The sequence below is a fragment of the Nicotiana tabacum genome, chromosome 6 (assembly GCF_000715075.1).
Source record: "Nicotiana tabacum cultivar K326 chromosome 6, ASM71507v2, whole genome shotgun sequence".
Taxonomy (NCBI): domain Eukaryota; kingdom Viridiplantae; phylum Streptophyta; class Magnoliopsida; order Solanales; family Solanaceae; genus Nicotiana; species Nicotiana tabacum.
Genome location: NC_134085.1, coordinates 134,743,900 through 134,766,614, shown reverse-complemented (window position 1 = coordinate 134,766,614; position 22,715 = coordinate 134,743,900).

Below are 22,715 nucleotides of genomic sequence, written 5' to 3'. Positions count from 1 at the left end.
TGTGTTTTTGCCCTGCGTGGGTTGGGCTTGCCTTAGCTGGTTCGTGGACCGCCCAATGTACGGGGGAGGATGTCGGTTGTAACTTCTGCTTGCATATAGCATCATGATCTAGATTAACACGTGATGTTCACTTATTGCACTTTTTGGTGGGTGATCATGTTTCCGGTTTTTGTTCTGGAAGAAACTAAGAAATCCCCACAGACGGCACCATATTATTTGATCAAAAGATGCCAAAACCTTTTTGATTAAAACAATTGATAATAATGATTTAGGTTAATCTTAGTCAAGCATAATAAACCCCAAATCTGGAAATGAATCAGAATGTAATGAATAAAATGAAATAAGAGAGCAATCTTTATTCATCTTTGTTATTTCCTCCTTCATGATGCCCAAGAGGTAATCGATTTTACATCCTTTTTAGAAGGAAAATATAAGGAGAGGATATAGAGAGAGAAAAAGAAAAGCCCCCTCCCTCACCCTTCGTCTTTGGGAAATTCATCTTATATATATAGTTTTGAGACCATGACCACCTTCTCCTGTCGGTTTGTCCTTACGCTGGGGCCTTTTTTATCATTACTTAAGTATTGTCTTTTGACTCACTGTATACTGTGGATACTTAGACCGAAATAGGTCGTGATGGTCCTCGCTACTAGGGGTGTGCATTCGATTTATCGATTCGATTTTGACCCTTATCGATAATTACTTATCGATTATTGATTTGTACATATGCTTATCGTTATCGTTTCAATAAGGTTTCGATTTTTTCGATTTTGATTTATCGATTTTTGGGGCTTATCGATTCGGTTATCGATTACACCAATAAAAAAATTTACGGGATTCCACGGAAAGTATATCGCTACAAACACACCTAACTAATATGGATAAAAGGAAGCTAAAATAAGAAGAGCACCGTTTATAACATAAAAATTGTGTCAACAAGCACATGCAACGAAACTAAAGTAAGGGATCAAATGTATGCCACCAACACTCCAACGGTATAAACAAACAAAAAATCAAAATACATCATCACGGCTAATTCTGTTTTCCATTAATTTGAACTTCATTCCCTTGAGCTTTAAATATGATCATTCCTTAAATGTGGTAGAGGAAATAATATGGTTAGGGACTTAGGGTAAATGAAAGGGTATTATAGAATAAGGGTAAAAAAAAATTTAAAAAATTTAAAAAAAAAATTAAAAAAATTTACTGTAGCTTATCGGTTTATCGATAAACCGATAATCGAAGAGGACAAAATCGAAATCGAAATCGATAAATCGATAAGGAAAATTTTGAAATCGAAATCGATAAATCGATAAATCGAAATCGATAAACCGATAACAAATAATCGATTCGATTTATCGATAAACCGATTCGAATGCACACCCCTACTCGCTACCCCGCCCCTTAGACGGGGTTCTAACTGGGTTGGCTACTATGGTCAGATTTTGACTAATATAATATGTTTATATTTAATGTTAATTTATATATACTGACTAGAAAAAAAAAGATACTTAATTACTATGAAACATTGGATTGGCCGATTATTTCTGTAAAGATTATTTATATATTGGCTGTATTATTATGGGAAGATTGGATTCGCCCCTACCTTAACGTGAAAAGAAGGGTGATCAAAATTCAAGCAAAGACCTAACTAAAAGCAATTGCGTGACCTAAATTTGATGGTTAGAAAGCTAAAGTGATAATAAAGGCTATAGGATTTATAGGGAAATAGGGGAGAAGGGGGTCCACGACAACAAGTGAAGAAGACGTGCCACCACCAATATGGCTATGGGGCTGGATATTTCTTAAGAAATTAAACTGGCCTATCATGTCAATATATTATATATTTCTATCATTTATCATTATCAACTTTTCTTGTGTGTGGGAATGGTTAAGTATTGGGGTTTGAGTTGAGAGTATGGGTAAATGGTCCTACAACACTAAAGCTTAGCCAACATATCACATGTTTCGAGTAGGTGGACGTTAGACCACCCAATTAAACCGTTTCGTGTACATTTCTACTACTCTCCAATTTATTTCTTCCTTAAGCCGAACTATTCTGCTCTACAAACATTGTCAACAATTTGCCATTCCCTCATGTTCTTGTCCTCAATATTCGTCCCCCTTCTTCTACAAAGTCACTTCTACTCCCATCTCCTACACATGCACCATCTGCATTAGACTATGATTCTACTCCTATCAATATATTATAGAAGAATTCAGAATTAATCACTATATACCTTACTTTTACTTTTTGTTTGAAAAGTAATTGCAGACTTGTACATACATATATTATGTACCTCGTATTATGAGTTCACGTAAACCTAGTAGCTTAAACCCAGATTCTGTATATATATTAAGAAATTTACTAAATATTTCATACATATTTAACTGTAAATTCAATTGTTATTGGATATTAACTTGAGATTACTGTAGTTCATTTCAAATTCTGGATTTGTCTCAATGTATATATTGCGCTTCAAAGTACAGTAAGCATATTTGCGCCTATTATGAACTTCTACATTTGTATTATATTGGTTATGTTGTTGTAAACATTCGTGTTAATTAAGTTCAGCTTCATGTTCTCTAATTTAGTAGAGCAAATTCTTTTGTTGTTGCTCGTATATCATCATTAGTTCGATTAGTCATCTTCATAATGTTGAAATAAATAGTTATATGCGCATGGAGCCACTCCACATGTTGCATAAGATCTTTTAATTAGAGTTTCTATATATATATATATATATATATATATATATTAATTAAACAAAGAGGGGCACACCAGGAGCTAGCAAGGAATCCCTACAAAAAACATCACATATTGATAACTTATAGCAATCGCTATCCTTCTTCTCTGGCAACAGTTAAGAGATTTGGAATGTCATGCTTTTCTTTATTTGCTCTAGCACTGAGGAGTTAGATGCATTGTACCTGAAGCTCGATCGTAGTTTGTCTTTACTCATTCTTAGCACTGCCTTTTATTAATTTTCAATGCTATGTCTGGCACTCTTTTTTTTTTCAGTATCCATTTCGATATCCTAACTAATTTGGACTTTTGGTTCATAAGACCCACTAAAGGTGAAGCACTCTTTATTATCTTAGGATTTTTTTTCCAGTACCCGAATGCAAGACCTTTAATTAAGGGTAAAGAAAGTTTATTCATTCCGTCACAATCTTCGGTCAAATTCTTTAATATATACTAAATGTGATTAAGTGATATTTTGTTATTGTTGTCTTACCAATTTTGTCACGATCCAATTTCTCCTATGGACCATGATGAAGCCCAACCTTACCGCTATGCAAGCCAAAAGTGAATTAAACATGAAGTTTATCCTTTTAATAAATTGCTAAGTAGTTCAAATTAAATTCCATTTTGTTAAGAGAATATGGAGTAGAAAATTTAATAAGAGAAGCGAAGACTAATAAGGGAACAAATGCAGTGAAATGATTACTCCAAAACCGTAAAGTCTATTAGTGAGTGTACAAAGACCTGGTGTCACAAGTGTATGAGCAACTAGTAGAATATACAAAACTCTAACTACTGTCTGAAATAAAATAAACAGAAAATAAATACAAAAAAGAGACTCTAGGTGCTGCAGAACGGCTCAGGAAGCAACTCACCACTAGCCCTCGGGATATCGAGGGTACGCGCCAGTATGACTACCAGATGCACCTGCCTCAGATCTTGCATGGTTAGTGTAGAAGTGTAGCGTGAGTACATAAACAATATGTACCCAATAAGTATCTAGTCTAACCTCAAAGAAGTAGTGACGAGGTGTCGACATCGACACTTACTATGGGCTAACAATAACATACAGAAATTCTAAATAAGCATTGAATACGTAAATAATAATAGTAACTCAATAACAACCAAGTGAGTAAATAATTCTTTCACAAATAGTAAATTCTAAGTTATTTTCTGTCATTGAATAATTACAACCTCACAAGCCATAAAATAATATCAAGTATAATTAGGCTCTGGGTGTTATTGAGCATGATTTATGCCGAGGTCGTACGATCCGATCCAGAATAATGTGTAAGCTGCCGAGGGTCGTGCGACACGAACCATAGATGCATCTATTCTACTACCGAGACGTTCAGCCCACTCCAAAAGAAGAGAGGATACTTTATGGACATCCGATTTAAAAGTTATTATAAGACTAATACACAAAGAAGCACAATTTTTATGAACGTTCAAGCAACCGGCCAAAACTCAGGTAAGTGAAATTCGGTCTTTTACAATTCCTTTACCAAGTTCCAATATAATTTAGGCACTTTAATTAACAAGTAGGATGCAAATATTACAAGTATTTCATGATTTGGGTCCTAAAGTGCGCGGACATAAGCATAATTAGTAGCTACGCACGGATTCTCGTCACCTCGTGCGTACGTAGCCCCCACAATTAGAAATAAATACTTCCTCCGTTCCAATTTATGTGAAACTGTTTGAATGGGCACGAAGTATAAGAAAAAACGAAGACTTTTAGAATTTCTGGTCCTAAACAAGTTAAAAAGAGCCCCAGAATATTTGTGTGGTTATAAAAGCTTCTCATTAAAGGTATAATTGTAAGTTTAAGCTAAAGTATTTTTAAATTTAGAAAGAAGTCATTCTTTTTTGAACGGACCAAAAATGTAATAGGTTCACATAAACTGGAACAGAGGGAGTATTAATTTAAATCAATTATGGTCTACATTCCTTCTTACAAGGATCTGTAGGAGACTTACCTCGTCTCAAAGCTCATTTTCTGGCCACAAATTCACTCTAAAGACCCCACTTGGTGCCGAACAACCCACAATTAGCCAAATATTATATAAAATAATCAATATATGCACAAGAGTTAATAACTTAGCAATTAGAGTAATTACCCAACACAAATTGGAAGATTCCTAAAAATTCACCCCTGAGCCCACGCGCCCGAATTCCGAAAATTTTCGAAGAAAATTGTTACTCATAACCTCACGAACTCAAATATATAATTTTTACCCAATTCCATATCCATTTTCATGGTTAAATCCCATTTCTATCAAAACCTAGGGTTTTTTCATCTAAACCCATAATTTTCATAATTTTATTTGTTAAAATCTACCCATAATCTATGTATTTAACTTACATCGGATAGAAATTATTACCTCCAATAGCTAGGTGAAAACCCCCTCTAAGAAGCTCCAAAATTGCCCAAGAAGTGAGAGAAATGGGTCAAAAATGGCCTAAGTCCCATATTAAATGAACCTTTTTGCCTCCAGGACTTCCGCTCAGTTGGCCTCTTCCGCATCTACGGACCTCAGGCCCACTTCTGCGGGATTGCTACTGCGACGCGAGTGTCGGCCTGCAGTTTTGGCCGCTTCTGCTGTTTCTTCCATCGCACCTGCACGTTCGCAGGTGTGCACCCTCACTTGCATCTGCTATTTCTGGGCTGCCTACGCTAGGTCGCTTCTGAGGATGCTAGGTCGCTTCTGCGAGCTCGCACCTGCGGCTGAACCTTCGCAGGTGCGATTGCACCAGAAGCTGGATGCTTCAGCTATTCACCCAAGGCCAAACAACCTCCATGCATCATCCGAATGGCATCCGGGGCCCCTAAGTCCCCGTCCAAACATACCAATAAGTTTGAAATCATGAGATGGACTTGCTCGAATCCTCGAAATGCAGAAAACAACACTAAAACTAAGAATCACACCCCAAACAAAATTAAATCAACTTATGAACTTCAAGTTCGTCCAACTTGCTCCGAACGTGCCGAATCATACCTAAACTACTCGGAATGGCACCAAATTTTGCGTGTAAGTCTTAACTCACTATACAGAATTATTACCAAGCTCGGAATCCCAAACGGGCCTCGATAGCACGAAAACCTACTCCAAACCAAATTTAAAGAACTTTAAAGCCTTCAAGGTGCCAACTATCAATATTAAGTGCTGAAACGCTTCCGAATCATCCAAAACCCGATCTGAACATACGCCCATATCCAAAATCATCATATGAACCTATTGGGACCATCAAATCCCAGTTACGAGGTCGTTTACTCAAAACGTTGACTCAAGTCAAACTTAGCCCTTTTTAGCCAACATTAAGGAACCAAGTATTTCGATTTCAACCCGAACCCTTCTAAATCTCGAACTAACCATCCCCGCAAGTCATAAAGCAGTTAAAGCAATACGAGGAGTCTTATTTAGGGGAACGAGAATCTAGAAAGTAAAACGACCGGTTGGGTCGTTACATTCTCTACCTCTTAAATAAATATTCATCCTCAAACGGGTGTATAATCATACCTGGAGTGATGGATAAGTGTAGATATATGCTTTGCATGTCCTCCTCAGCCTCCTAAGTCGCATCCTTAACTAGTTGGACCCTCCACTAAACTTTTACCGCAAAAATCTTCTTGGACCTCAACTGGCAAACTCGTCTGTCAATAATGGCAACTAGCTCATCCTCATAACCCAGGCTCCATCTAACTGGATAGTGCTGAAGTCTAACACATGTGACTTGTCGGCATGATATCTCCGGAGCATAGACATGTGGAGATCCGGATGAACTCCCAATAGACTGGGAGGCAAAGCTAGTGCATAAGCAATCTCCCCAACTCCTCTCATCACCTCAAATGGACCTATAAACCTTGGGCTCAACTTACCCTTCTTTCCAAACCTCATGATTCCCTTCATTTGCGAGACCTTCAAGAGGAACTTCTCGCCCACCATAAATGATAAATCACGTGCCTTCTGATCCGCGTAACTCTTCTGTCTGGACTGTGCTATGTGAAGTCTCTCCTGAATCAACTTTACCTTTTCCAAGGCATCCTTTATCAAATCAGTACCATATAACTTAGCCTCCTCCGGGCTCAAACCATCCGATAGGCGAACAACATCTCTGACCATATAAAGCCTCAAATAGAGCAATCTCGATGTTGGACTAATAACTGTTGTTGTAAGGAAACTCCGCCAAAGACAAGAATTGATCCCAGCTCTGGGCATATCCTCCAAGATCTGAACTGTCCGCTCCGACTTCCTGTTGGTCTGCAGATGAAAGGCTATGCTTAGCTCTACCCGGGTCCCCAACTCTCTCTGTACTGCTCTCCAGAAATGCGAAGTAAACTGAGGACCTCTATCTGATATGATGGAAACAGGCACACCATGCAATCGAACAATCTCCTGAATGTAAATCTGGGCCAACCTCTCTGAAGAATACGCAGTCACCACCGGAATGAAGTGTGCTGACTTTGTCAACCTGTCGACAATGACCCAAACTGCATCAAACTTCCGCAAGGTCGGCGATAACCCAACTACGAAGTTCATACTAATGCACTCCCATTTTCACTCAAGTATAGTCATCTGCTGGAGTAAGCCACCTGGCCTATGGTGCTCATACTTAACCCGCTGGCAATTTAGGCACCTCACTACATACTCAACTATGTCCTTCTTCATCTACCGCCACCAATAATATTGCCTCAGGTTGCGATACATCTTCGTAACACTTGGATGAATATAAAATACCAAGAACTGTGTGCCTCCACTAGAATCTTCTCCCTCAAGCCATCAACATTAAGAACACATAGGTGAACCTAGAGTCGCAGAACACCATTTTCACCAATAGTAACCTCCTTGGCACCATCTTGTAGTACCATCTCCCTAAGAATCAATAAGTGTGGACCATCAAACTGACGATCCTTGATCTACTCGGATAATGAAGACTGGGCGACGACGTATGCAAGAACTCGGCTGGCTCTGAAATATCCAACCTCACAAGTCTGTTAGCCAAGGACTGAATGTCCAAAGCTAATAGCCTCTCCTATGCTGAAATGAATGCCAAACTACCCACACTCTCCGCCTTTCTGATCAAGGCATCCGCACCTACATTTGCCTTGCTCGGATGATAAAAGGATGGTGATATCATAATCCTTTAGTAACTCAAGCCACATGCGCTGCCTCAAATTGAGATCCCTCTACTTGAACAAATGCTGCAAGCTGCGATGATCAGTGTAAACCTCACAGGACACCCCAGAAAGATAATGCCTCCAGATCTTAAGAGCATGAATAATCGCAACCAACTCCAAATCATGTACATGGTAGTTCTTCACGTGGGTCTTTAGCTGGTGTGAATCATATGCAATAACTCGCCCCTCCTACATCAATACGCAACCCAGGCCAACGCGTGAAGTGTCGCAATATACAGTATACATCCCTAAAATGGAAGGAAACACTAACACTGGTGCTAAAGTCAATGCGGTATTGAGCTTTTGAAAGCTCACCTCACAATCATCAAACCATCGGAAGGAGCACCCTTATTGGTCAATCTAGTTAAAGGTGTTGCAATAGATGGGAAACCCTCTACAAACCGACAATAATAACCTGCTAACCCCAAGAAGATCCCGATCTCAATCGTCGTAGTAGGAAGAGTCCAACTTTGAACAACTTCAGTATTCTTGGAATATACCTTAATACCCTCATACAACATGCCCCAAGAATGCCATAGAATCCAACAAGAACTCACACTTGGAAAACTTAGCATATAACTTTTGTTCCTACAAGGTCTGAAGTACTACTCTCAAATGTTGCTAGTGCCCCACCATACTACGCGAGTAGATAAAAATGTCATAAATGAAGATAATGACAAACAAATCAATATATGGCTTGAACATCCGGTTCATCAAATCCATAAATGCTGACGGGGTGTTAGCCAAATCGAATGACATCACTAGAAACTCATAATGGCCATATATAGTTTGGAAAGCCGTCTTTGGAACATCTGATCTTGAATCTTGAACTGATGCTACCCTGATCTCAAGTCAATCTTAGAGAACACCCTATCACCCTGCAACTGATCAAATAAATCATCAATACCTGGCAACGAGTACTTGTTCTTAATAGTAACTTTGTTCAACTAGTGGTAATCAATACACATCCACAGAGTCCCATCTTTCGTCTTCACAAATAACATAGATGCACCCCAAGGTGACACACTCGGTCTGATGAACCCCTTTGCTAGCAACTCCTTGAGTTGTTCCTTCAATTCCTTCAACTCTTTCGGAGCCATGAGGTACGATGGGATAGAGATATGTTGGGTACCTGGAGCCAAATCAATATAGAAATCAATATCATGATCTGGTGGCATGCCTGAAAAATCAAAGGAAAATACATCGTAGTACTCTCGAACCACGGGCACTGAATTAATCATCGGAGTCTCTGTAGTAGTATCCCTTACATAAACTAGATAAGCCAAAAAACCCTTCTTGGCTATGTGTCGAGCCTTCAGAAAAGAAATAACCCGACTAGATGTACTGACAAACGAACCATCCACTCTAATTTAGGCAACTCTAGAATTGCCAAGGTAACAGTCTTGGCATGACAATCAAGGATAGAGTGATATGGAGATAACCAGTCCATGCCCAGGATAATCTCAAAGTCGGTCATATCAAGCAACAAAAGATCAGCCCCGGTCTCATAACCATAGAAAGTAACAATGCAGGACCGATAGATCCAATCCATAATAACAGAATCGCTCACATGAGTGGACACATAAATAGGAGTACCCAAAAACTCGCGAAAAACACCCAGAAAATGAACAAACAGAGAAAAACATATAAATATATAGCCCCTTGATCGAATAGTACTTAAGCATCCCTACCACATATAGAAATAATACATGTGCTCATGGCATTTGAGGCTACTGCATCTGGTCTGGACAGAAAATCATAGAATCTAGCTGGAGCACCGACTGGATGGCCTCCACCTGACTGGCCTGTAGCTAGCTAGCCTCCACCTATAGGATGACCCCTACCCACCTACCCCGCTCTTTTGGGCGGTCGGATGGCTGGTGCAGCCGATGGTGATGTAATCATGGGCTGATAATCCTGTTGCATTGCCTTGCCCTGAAGCTCGGGACAGAACCTCCTCAACATGACTATGATCCCTCCACTCGAAACAACCTCTTGGTATGGTAGACTGCTAGCTTGAAGTCTGATCCTGATGGTCTGAATACCCACTAGATGAACTCTGAATAGCTGGTGGACGGTATGAACTCTCTGGCATGACGCTGAAATAGGGCCGCACTATAGCACCCCGAGGAGGAGGCAGTGCTTGATAGGTGGACCTACTAGACTGACCTCTCACGAACTGACCTCTACCCCCAGCCGGGCCATCTCTGAACTCTATAGAATATCGAAACCGCTTATCCCTCGTAGCTTGATCTCGGCTACGCTGACATACACCCTCGATACTCCAAGTTATCTCCACAACTAGCTCGTAAGAAGACCCTATCCAACCTCTCGGGCCATAGTGTCCTGAATACCAGTGTGCAAACCTGCAACAAACCTCTGCACTCTCTCTGCGTTGGTAGGAAGTATCATAAGTTTGTGGCGAAACAACTTAGAGATTCTCGCCTCATAGTCGGTTACCGACATCTGACCCTACTGGAGCTGCTCGAACTGAAATCGCAACTCTTCCTTCTGAGAGGGCAGAATATACCTATCTAGAAAAATAGGGGTGAACTGGTCCCAAGTCATGGGAGGAGAATCTGCTGGTCTACCGAGGAAATATGACTGCCACCACCTACGAGCCCGCCCTCCAGCTAGAAGGTAATGAAGTCCACCTATGTGGGACTCTAATATCCTCATGTTGTGCAATCTCTCCCTGCACCGATCAATAAAGTTCTGGGGGTACTCATGTCTCTTACCTCCGAAAATAAGAGGGTGTAGTCTAGTCCATCTATCCAATAGCTTTTGTGGCTCACCGATCGTAGTTGGCCTGGGCTCAGGTATAGCTGCTGCAACTGGCTAGGCCCTACCCATGGGTACTATGCCTGGGGTCTGATATACGGCAGTTGCATACCCAGGAGCCTGAGCGGTAGGGGTTTGTGCTCCCCCTCCCGCCTGAGATATGGCTGGGACCGCTGGAAATAAACCAGCCTAAGTCATAGTATCCATGAACCGCAACATATGGCCCATAACCTCCTTGAATCCTGGTGCGGACATGAAATCCGTTGGAGTTGGCTCTAGTGTAGGCACCTCGCCCTACTCCTCAATAATAGGAGCCTCTAATAGATCCACTAGTGGCATAGTTGGAGCAACTCTAAGACGTCCTCATCCTCTACCACAAGTTAGAGCCCTCCCTTGGCTTCTGCCTCGGCCTCTAGCAACAGGGGGATCAGCTCCTCCATGGTCTGGAACATTTGTCGTGCACATTCTCACCATCTGTGAGAGAATAAAAGAAAGATACTTAGAACGACATCAATTGCACGATAGGATATGAAGAAAAGGTAATTTCCTAACACTTTATAGCCTCTCAAAGATAAGTACGGACGTCTCTGCACCGATCCGCAAGACTCTATTAGGCCTGCTCATAACTTTTGAGACCTACCTGAACCTAGTGCTCTGATACCATATTGTCACGATCCAATTTCTCCTATGGGCCATGATGGCCCCAAACGTTACTGCTAGGCAAGTCAACAGTGAATTAAACATGAAGTTTTCCCTTTTAGTAAATTGCTAAGTAGTTCAAATTCCATTTTGTGAAGAAAATATGGAGTAGAAAATTTAATAAGAGAAGCGAAGACTAATAAGGAAACAAATGCAGCAAAAATTACTAGTGATGTGTGCTAAGACCTGGTGTCACAAGTGTATGAGCAACTAGTAGAATATACAAAACTCTAACTACTGTCCAAAATAAAGTAGACAGAAAATAAATACAAAAAAGAGACTTTATGTGCTGCAGAACGGCTCAGGAAGCAGCTCACCACTAGGCCTCGGAATACCGATGGTGCGCGCCGGTATGACTACCAGATGCACCTGCCTCAGATCCTGCACGATTAGTGTAGAAGTGTAGCATAAGTACATAAACAATATGTACCCAGTAAATATCTAGTCTAACTTCGAAGAAGTAGTGACGATGGGTCGACATCGACACTTACTATGGACTAACAACAACATATGGAAATTCTAAATAAACATTGAATTATGTAAATAATAATAGTAACTCAGTAACAAGCAGTGAGTAAATAATTCTTTCACAAGTAGTAAATTCCAAGTCATTTTCTGTCATTTAATAATTACACCCTCACATGCCATAAAATAATATCATGTATAATTAGGCTCCGAGTGTAATTAAGAACGATTTATGTCGAGGTCGTTCGACCCGATCCAGAATAATGTGTACACTGCCAAGGGTCTTGCGGCACAAACCATAAATACATTTATTCTACTGCTGAGGGTTTCGGCCTGCTCCCTAAGAAGAGAAGGTACTTTATGAACATTCGATTTGAAAGTTATTCCAATACTAATACACAAAGAAGCACAATTTTTATTAACGGTCAAGTAACCCGCCAAAACTCAAGTAAGTGAAACTCGATCTTTTATCAAGTTCCAATATAATTTAGGCACTTTAATTAACAAGTGGGGTGAAAACATTACAAATATTCATGATTTAGGTCCTAAACTATCCGGACATAAGCATAAGTAGTAGCTACGCATGGACTCTCATCACCTCGTGGGCGCGTAGCCCCCATAATTAGAAGAAAATATTAATTTAAATCACCTAGGGGTAAATTTCGTCTTACAAGGTTAGGCAAGAAACTTACCTCGTCTCAAAGCTCACTTTCCAGCCACAAATTCACTCTAAAGACCTCATTTGGTGCCGAACAATCCACAACTAACCAAATGTTATATAAAATAATCAATATACGCTCAAGAGTTAATAACTTACCTATTAGAGTAATTTCCCAACCCAAATTGAAAGGTTCCTAAAAACTCACCCCCGGGCCCACACACCTGAATTCCGAAAATTTTCGAAGAAAGTTGTTACACATAACCTTATGAACTCAAATATATAATTTTCACCCAATTCCATATCCATTTTCGTGGTTAAATCCCATTTTTATCAAAACCTAAGTTTTTTCATCTAAACCCATAATTTCTACAATTTTATATGTTAAACTCTACCCATAATCTATGTATTTAACTTACATCGGATAGATATTACTTACCTCCAATAGCTAGATAAAAACCCATCTCTAAGAAGCTCCAAAATTACCCAAGAAGTGAGAGAAATGGATAAAAAATGGCCTAAGTCCGGTAATAAATGAACCTTTCTGCCTCCAGGACTTCCGCTTCTGCGGCTCCACATATGCGGAAAAGGCCTTGCAAATGTGGTTCCCCCTTAGTTGGCCTCTTCCACATCTACAGACCTCAGGCCCGCTTCTGCGGGACCGCTGCTGCGATGCGAGTGTCGCACCTGCGGCTTCGGTTGCTTCTGATGTCTCTTCCATCGCACATGCGTGTTCGCAGGTGCACATCCTCACCCGCATCTGCAATTTCTAGGCTGCCTATGTTGGGCCTAAGAAGCTGGATGCTTCAGCTATTCACCCAAGGCCAAACAACCTCTGCGCATCGTCTGATTGGCATCCGGGGCCCTCGAGGCCCCGTCCAAACATACCAACAAGTTTGAAATCATGAGACAGACTTGCTCGAATCCTTGGAATGCAGAAAACAACACCAAAACTAAGAATCATACCCCAAAACAAATCGAATAAACTTATGAACTTCAAGTTCTTCCAACTTGCTCTGAACGCGCCAAATCTTACCTAAACTACTTGGAATGACACCAAATTTTGCATGCAAGTCTTAAATCACCGTACGGAACTATTTTCAAGCTCGAAATCCCAAACGGACCTCGATAACACCAAAACCTACTCCAAACCAAGTAGGCGTTTGGATATAAAAATTCTAAAATTTCAAACAATTGTGGGAAAAAATTTCAAGTGAAAATGGTATTTGAAATTTAGAGTTGTGTTTGGACATAAATTTCAGTTTTGGTTGTTTTTGAAGTTTTGTGAGTAATGAGTGAAAAATTTGAAAAACGGCTTTTTGGAATTTTTCAAATTTTCGAAAATTTCCAAAATGCATCTTCAAGTGAAAATTGAAAATTTTGTGAACAAACGTTGATTTCGAAAAAAAAGTAAAATATTTTGGAAAAAGGGAAAAAAAATCATGTCCAAACGGGCTCCAAATTTAAAGAACTTTAAAACCTTCAAGGTATCAAATATCAATATTAAGCGCCGAAATGCTCTCAAATCATCTAAAATCCGATCCGTACATACATTCAAGTTCAAAATCATCGTACGAACCTATTGAAACCGTCAAATCCCGGTTCCGAGGTCGTTTACTCAAAACATTGACTCAAGTCAAACTTAGCCCTTTTTAGAAGGAACCAAGTGTCCCGATTTCAACCCGAACCCTTTCCAAATCCCGAACTAACCATCCCCGCAAATCATAAAGCAGTTAAAGCACACATAGAAAATCTTATTTAGGGGAACGAAAATCTAGAAAGCAAAACGATCGATTGGATCGTCACAAATTTGGTTTCGATTAGTTGGAACTTGCATCGTTACAACGGAGACATGGTCTGATCAAATTGTGTAATCACTTCGGTATATATTACGAAGTCTACAACTTCAATGCTAACATAGGATGAATTCTAGCATGCCTTCCTTGAAAGAAAATAATAACAATACTAGTAAAGCTTGATGAGCATTTTCTGGCCATTTTTTTTTTCAAACATAGAATTTAACACTGTTTGAATTTGTTCTTCATGCGAAGAAAAAAAAAAGGGATTTTAGGTCGTGCAAAGTGTTACGTTGTATAAAACATGTTATTTTTCTGTAAATACCAGCCTTGAGCCACTGTAGGTTCCAAGTGTAGTAAAATATTATGATAAAAATCGACAAAACATATTTTTCAACTAAACACACCAATTCATAGAAGCGACTAATTTTTTTTTTTTTTAACTTTTAGCATTCCTTTCACATGGTGAAATTTACCTTTAGTGTCAAATTTAGGGTGAATGTCTATATTTTAGAGAAATTTTAGGGCTTCTTACTTGGTGGCTAAGTTACTTTTTCCCTATATATAGAAGAGTTCTACTAAATTGTAATTCATCTCAAATCAATAAGAATTTTCTCTACTTTTCTCTACAATACTCTTCTTCTTCTTTATTGTTTTATAACACGTTATCAACACGAGACTCCAACCAATTGAGTAGAGACAAATGATGAACCATTGGGTTTTGAATTTTGAAGCTAAGCCGTTGGATCGAGAGACTAATCAACAGTTTAGATGTATTGGACTTATCCTGTCGTAGAATTCATTCCCCATGGAAATTAATTTAGTGTGATGAGTTGCATTCTGTGATGATAGCAACGAATTGACAAATCCAGATTTTTCAAATTCGACGGATGAGATATGTTTGATCAGTTGCTTTTGTGCTAATTGCATTGAGTTTGGCAAACGAGATTAAATTTTGGATTTAAGGTAAGTATATTTTTCTCTTTTAAATTCTTGACATTATATAATTTGATTTTAAATACAAGTAAAGCCAATAAATTTTTTATAACTCTAATGGAGTTTGTGAGAAATTATAACCACCCGAAGTGGTAAAATTTTTAGAAAGAATTACAAGAAAATACACATGACTTCACACCATAACAAAAAATGGCTCATGTTTTTAAATTTTACCCAATCTAGCCCATATTGTATATATTTTAAAAGCACTAGCAAATTCAAAATCTGTGTTCTTACAACCATTACTTCTAAAAGCTATGGAGTTAAATAAGTGTTCTCACATTTATTGCTTTCATTCTCTCTTCTTCTCACATCTTCTACATATGCTTTAAGGGGTCGTCCGCCATTGCTGCTTCTTACCCTATGTCACCTGGTTGCAATGTAAGAAAATTGAAGAGTAGAAGTCCACCATTGAAGGTCATTCAAAGTTTTGCTTTCGAAAATAGGATTTTTTTGAGTTTGTTAGTTATTTGGATTAGGTGTTGTTCCAATTGATTGAAAATATTAAAAGGAGTTCATATTTTAAATTTAGAGCAAGATTTGAGTTAAATTTTAGAAAAGACGCAAGGGAGAAGACAAAGTCAGTTTTTTTGTATAATTATGTATAATCTTGTATAATAGTGTATATGAGTGTATAAATACATTTTATACAATATTATACACTTTTATACACCTTTATACAAGCGTCTGTAGACGAACTTCTTCCACGATTTTCAATTGCAATTCTTGTTCAAACCAGTCCAAATCTCCATTAAATGACTTCAAATTTTATATACAACTTTCTTATACTATTTCTAACAAGTCTAAATAACACCCACTCCAAATTTCTCACAAAATCAAATTTGGAATTTAAACCCACATATTTAAGCTTGTTAAAAATCTAATTTTCACCATCCAAATGGACTTGGTTTGTTGAACTAATATTTAAGTCACAGTTACTGGTTCAAAAATTAACTTAAAAGCTTGAGAAATCTTTTTTAAAAATTAAATTGTAATTTCTAGAATCTATTGGAGTTGGATGTTGAATCTTAGCCTATTATTTTTGGGCTAGTTGGTTGTAAATTGAAATATGGGCTATAAAATTGAAAAGTAGAGAGCCCGATTGTTCTTATATGAAATTTTTCCAATTTCTTATACCTTGCCATGACCAAATTCATGTATGATTGTGGGCACAAGAAGTGAAAATCCGTCCCATTGAATTTGCTTCATTCTCGTTCCCTTAAGAAAATGTCGTAACAATATGCAATAAGTCTGAAAGAAGATAAATTTATTACCGTGAAGGTATCAACGGATGTGGATATACAACTGACGAAATTATAATCGTCATCATTGTGGTAATGAGAATAATAAGGATTCTCAAAATAATCCTTCACTCTATGAAAGTAATGTTTGTCATCGATTTGACATGAAATTTTGTAAAGCACATACAAATGATTATGGTCCATTCATGATGTGAACGCTATAACATCTGATTTATGAACACATATTCATTCTTGGAAAAATATGAACGTGCTAGTGGTAGTGGATATGTCACACTAATATCTAGAAAGAGATTTGAGATGAAATAAGAAAATAAATTTGTTATTATGACATAAATGGTCATTGATCACGTACCTATTGTGATTATGCCAAAATATTATGGCAATGTGATTATTACAGGGCAAAAGTAATAGAAGCAACATATCTTGCCTATAATGATTTTGACCATGAACATAATGGTATGACTTTCTCCTTGAAAGAGATATTCAACATATGGATGTTGATGAATATGTGGTAGCACAAAATTAATTGAAAGCTCTAAAAACGCCAATTATACTACTTTGGAGAAATAAATTTGATTATCAATAAGGTATGGTGCCGAAGTAAGTCTCAAAGAAATGTATTGAGTTTCTAAAGTATTCGCGAAAGCGATTTATTATATTGAGACTATAAATAAAGGAAAGATTTAATGTCTTCTATTACTACAACTTGTAGCATGGTAATATGTGTGTGAAAACAGAGACGAATTTAGGGGGGCGGAAGGGGGTCACCCGACCCCCCTTCGCCGAAAAATTACACTGTATATATAAGGCAAAATCTATTTTTTTACCTCTATATATTAAGTTTTGAACCCCCTTAACACAATCCAAAAGTGTAGTTTAGTGGTCAAGGGGGTTCAAAAACCTTCATAAGGTCATAGGTTCAATTCCCACTAGTTACAAAATAATTTTTTTGAACCCCCATTCGTGGAGATCCTGCCTCCGCCACTGTATGAAAAGCTATCTGCTTTATTCTCCAGTTTGTACTATACAAATAAAAGAATGCCACAATAAAGTAGAACTTTATTGATATGAAAACTCATATCATAATAAACTTGGAGTTTACTGATAATTGCACATGTCATGGTGTAAACCTAAACTTTATCAATATTGATAATTTATTCAGTGGCATAATTAGTTTAGCCATGTTAAATTAAGTATGATGTGCAACAATAAAAGAGAATTCACATGAATAAATATTAAAGAACTAGAAAGTTCTTTACGAACTCTTTTATGTTGCTTATTCTCATTAATTAATATACCAAATAAAATTAGGATTGAATCTCATGAATGCTGGAAATATCAAAGGTGAATATGTGCACATTCACCTGCCATATATACCACATAAGATGCATCTATGAGATGGTTACATGTGCGGTTGTTATTAACCCGCAATCTGGTATTTGCGAGGTAACTTGCTCAATAATTTAATTTTAAGCATAATTTTCATATTTTCTATTCAAGATAGTTCATCTTGATAAGTTGATTTACATCACAACTGGTTTAGCAAAATGATTTATTGCGTGCCTCCACTTAATAACTAAACTATTGCTTATGAGAACAAAGTTATCTATATCAGTTTGATATACGTTATATACAAAAGTATATTACATTCTCCCTCACAAGTGGTTCAGGGTCAAGAGCCAAATAATTTCATCTTATTATTATTGATGTGCTGTGTATATTTTGATTAACACCATAGCGCATAAAAGCGGGTTTCCAAAGTTGAGGAAGCAAGTTAGTTTTTCTAACACGAGGGGGAGACAAGATAAACAGTTGAGAAAAAGTTACGTGGAATGAATTATCATTTCTACATCTAGATCCTCGAATAAGATAATATGAATTTGAAGTTCATAAAAAGATAATTTATCTACAATATATTGCAAAGCATGCCAAACGCATTTGCTGACCCAAAGAAAGTAACTATATTCTCACTGCATATGCTCCTATTAGAATAAGTCCTGGAAAGACAAAGTCTATGGTATGCTTAAAGTGTATAGACAAATCGGTTTCGAATAAAATTCTTGATAAAAAAGACGAGAAAATGGTCAAAATGATCATAATAAAGAGGCAGGTGATCCAAAAGATCACATGACATAATACTTCATAAAATCTCAATAGAGGTTCAGCGGACTAGAAAATATGAATGAAGAAATCTCTATGTCATGTCTTTATGAAAAAAGGTGGTTGGAACCGATATAAAATGTTCGTCGATTACATCTATGATAACGCTAAGTATAGATAACGACCTCAAGTCTGTCGAATACAGACACAAAATTAGCCAAATAGAAGAGAGAAAATTCAAATTGAATTGGTTTTATATGAAAGACATGTAGTTTTGGACATGCAGTTTCATATATTTTATATGTCTGACATGACATGAAACTTGATATAAATCTAAAGTCTATTTATATGGTTATTTGACTATACTTATTTGACAATCCATGAACGATTTAAAATGTTGATAGCATATACAATTCTTGGAGAATTTCTTGGTCCTGAAGTACTATATTCTAAGTGCAATTTGTGCACATATGTATCTTACTGTAACCATAAGTATGATAATATGATAGCGAGAATCTCTATGGAGATATTGAAAAAGTCATTCCACGATATTATATGAAGACTTTACATATCTATCAGGAATGATGATTTCAAGCTGAAACAAATTCGTTCAAGTTAATATGGCTGATTTGTTTATCAAATCTATACCAATAATTCTTTGAAGACGGTGCACAAGATTTGAATGCAAAGACTCAAATATCTGAATTGATGTTCTCATCAGGGGGAGTCAATACACGTTGTACTTTTTTTTCTTACGAGTTTTTGTCCAACTGAGTTTTCCTTGCAAGGTTTTTAACGAGGCAACTCAAAGGCGTATTGTTAGATATGTGTACTCTTTTTCCTTCACTAGAATTGTTTTTCATTGAGTTTTATTTTAGTTAAGGCTTTAACGAAGCATATTATCCGGTGAATAGACATTTAAGGGAAAGTGTTATAAATCGTATTTTATTTATGGTAAATATCTATATTTTAGAGAAATTTTAGGGTTTATTACTTGGTGGCTAAATCATTTTTTCCCTTTAAATAAAAGGAATTCTACTACATTGTAATTCATCCCAAATGTTTTATAACATATTTTTCAACTGAACACACCAATTCATAGAATCGACTAAACATTTTTTTTTTTACTTTTAGCATTCCTTCACATGGTGAAATTTACGTTTAGTGCCAAATTTGTTTGGAAACTATCCAAAAAGATTGTGGATAAACAATGATAACTTTTCTTGTTCTCCAATACAACTAATTATTGTCTCTTTTTCTTTTGCAACAACTTTTATTTTCCTTCTAAGAATTTTTTAGAAATTTGTTTGTTCGAAAGAAACCGAAAACTTATCAAAAAACAATGTGTCTACTGTTTGGTTAAAAAAGAAATTAAACCAAATACTAAACCACAAAAATATTTTCGAAGAAATAATTATAAAATGTTCTCTGAGAAAAAAGAAAAACAGACATGTTTTCGAGAAATAATCCCAAAGTTTTGGGGCCCCCAGATTTTTCTTTCTTCTATCCATATTCGGTATTTGTATTGAGGCCCCGACTAATTTAAATTTATACCGCGCAAGGCAAACTGAAAGTGCACTCTAACAGGATATCATCCATAAAGCTCGAATTCGAAATATCTGATTAAGGTATGTTATATCATATCCATCCCTCTACAACTCTTGGAGGTGTAGCCAAGTTTTTACCAAAAATATTTTATAAGTTAATTTTTTTTTTAATATTTCAAAGTAGAAAAGTAAAAATATTTTATAAAAAATTATATAACTTACAGTTTGTTAATATAATCGTTTGAGCACTAACTAGAAAAATAAATGTTTCTAACTCTAGTGAAGAAGCATCCTAGCTTATTGATTTGAACTAGGGGTGACAAAATGGTTAAAAGAAAACAGTTAACTACCCATATTATCCACTAAAAATGAGTTGAATAATGAACTTCTTAAAAACGGGTCAAATATGGATAAGAACCATATTATCCATTTAGAAAATGAATAACCAATGAGTTTAACTTTTATATTTGTAAAGCCTCAAATTGAGGGTTTCTCAAGTTTGAGAGACTAGGAATTCTCTAAAAGTGATCATATTCAAGAAGTTATGGATAATATGGTTACCCATATTATTCGCCGGGTAATCCATTTTTTATCCGTATTAAATATGAGCCGGGTCGGATAATTTATATGTTTCTCATTACCCGTTTTCGACCCGAACCATATTCGACCCAACCCACTCATTTGCCACTCTTACATTTTATGATTGACATCATTAATGAAATACCTATATTATTCTTTTCTTTTCATATTCATTACTAGAAAATGTGATAAACTTCTATAGTCCCTTTTTTGGTGTCTAATAGTTCAAATCTCATTTTTAATATTTCTCATCAGAAAATGTACATTACACTCTTATACTCTCTTTCTTGGTTTTTGCAAACTGTTCTATAAAAAAATAAAATAGTTTTTTTTCCACAAGACCTGAAGAGTACTATTGAATACGCTATATCGCGCATTTTTAATATTTTTTCCTCACGTTTCAAGCATTTGCAACAAGTATACTGAAAAATTAAATAATTTTTTCGATATTAAGTAATCAACTTCTTGAATCTGGTTCTACTTCCTAAGATCAACAATATCTTAGGAGAGATAAAATAGTTTATAAAAGAAATTATAAACAACTTTACATTTCAAAAAGTTAGAAAAAATAGACTTCGTTTAAACAAAGGTCTTCGATTAAATTTTGACTTTAGGCCTCCAATATTGATGCACAACTACTGGCCCTACATAAAGCGATTCTGAATTAGTCGGTCCATTAAATTCTGAATATCATATGATAAAAACTATTTCAAAAGTATGAGAGGTGATCGATGTATAGCAGAAGTTTAGAAGTATGTTACTTTCATGTGTGAAGGATAATTCTTACAATGTGGCCTGTAGGTATGACATGTAAACTCAAAACAATTAATCACCCAAAAATTAATCCAAAAATTGGCGGTTTTGGAAGAGGAAGGTTTACGGACAAGAAATGGATATTGGTTTAAACTTTAAAGTAGTAAACTCAGATTGAGCGTATGAGTCAAACTCCAATAATTGTTTTAATTAAAAAAGATATTGTATAGCCGCTCTCAAAATAATAGCCGAAAAATATATATTTTTTGTGTTTATATACCTTCTGTATATTATATATAAAAATTATACAAATTTTATATATTTTTCGGCTACCAAAAGTAAATAGTTTTCGGTGGGGGCTAAAAATGAAAAAAAGCGCATGGAGGCATGGCCCATTACTGAAAGCCAGTTTTGCTGTACACAGGGTCGACCCCTTCTTTTCCAAAAATGACACCAGTTTCTACAAAGGAACCCAAATTCATAACATTTTAGTTTGATTTCCAACATATTTATCACTTTTTCGGAACTTCCACGCGTTGTCGTACAACTTCATCGCTATTATTGCATATTTTAATTTGATTAATCAGATGGGCCATTTAACGCACAGTAACACTAAATTAAATTGTGGCACGTTTATTGAGTTTTCCCCAAAAGGCTAAGAGGTATAATTGTCCAAAAATATCAATCCATTGTCAGTCTCATTTTACATATGTTATTTTACACTTGGTGTCACATGCGTTAATACTAATAATCATCCTTGTAGGTGGGTTGTAAAAACTTTGCCAACTTGGGACTATGACGAGAGTTCTATAAAACAGAAAAGAACTTAGCTAGAATCTAGAGAGTATAATTTCTTTCTATCTACCTAAATTTTGTTGAAAAGAATTAACTAGTATTTATACAGGTAATATATAAGAGATATTCAATAAGTTAATTTTTGTGCACGTGAACTAATTTGGATACCACCATTTGTATAGAATATTTCATTTGTTGCCTATGCTTTTTCATCAACCAATCTCCCATCTCAGGGCATTTTTATTAAGTAGGCTCAGGGATCACTAATTATTGGAATGAGCATATCTCATTTGTTGGCTCAGGGATCACTGATTAGTCGAATAGGTATATCTCTCTAAACTATTATTTGTTGGTCCAAT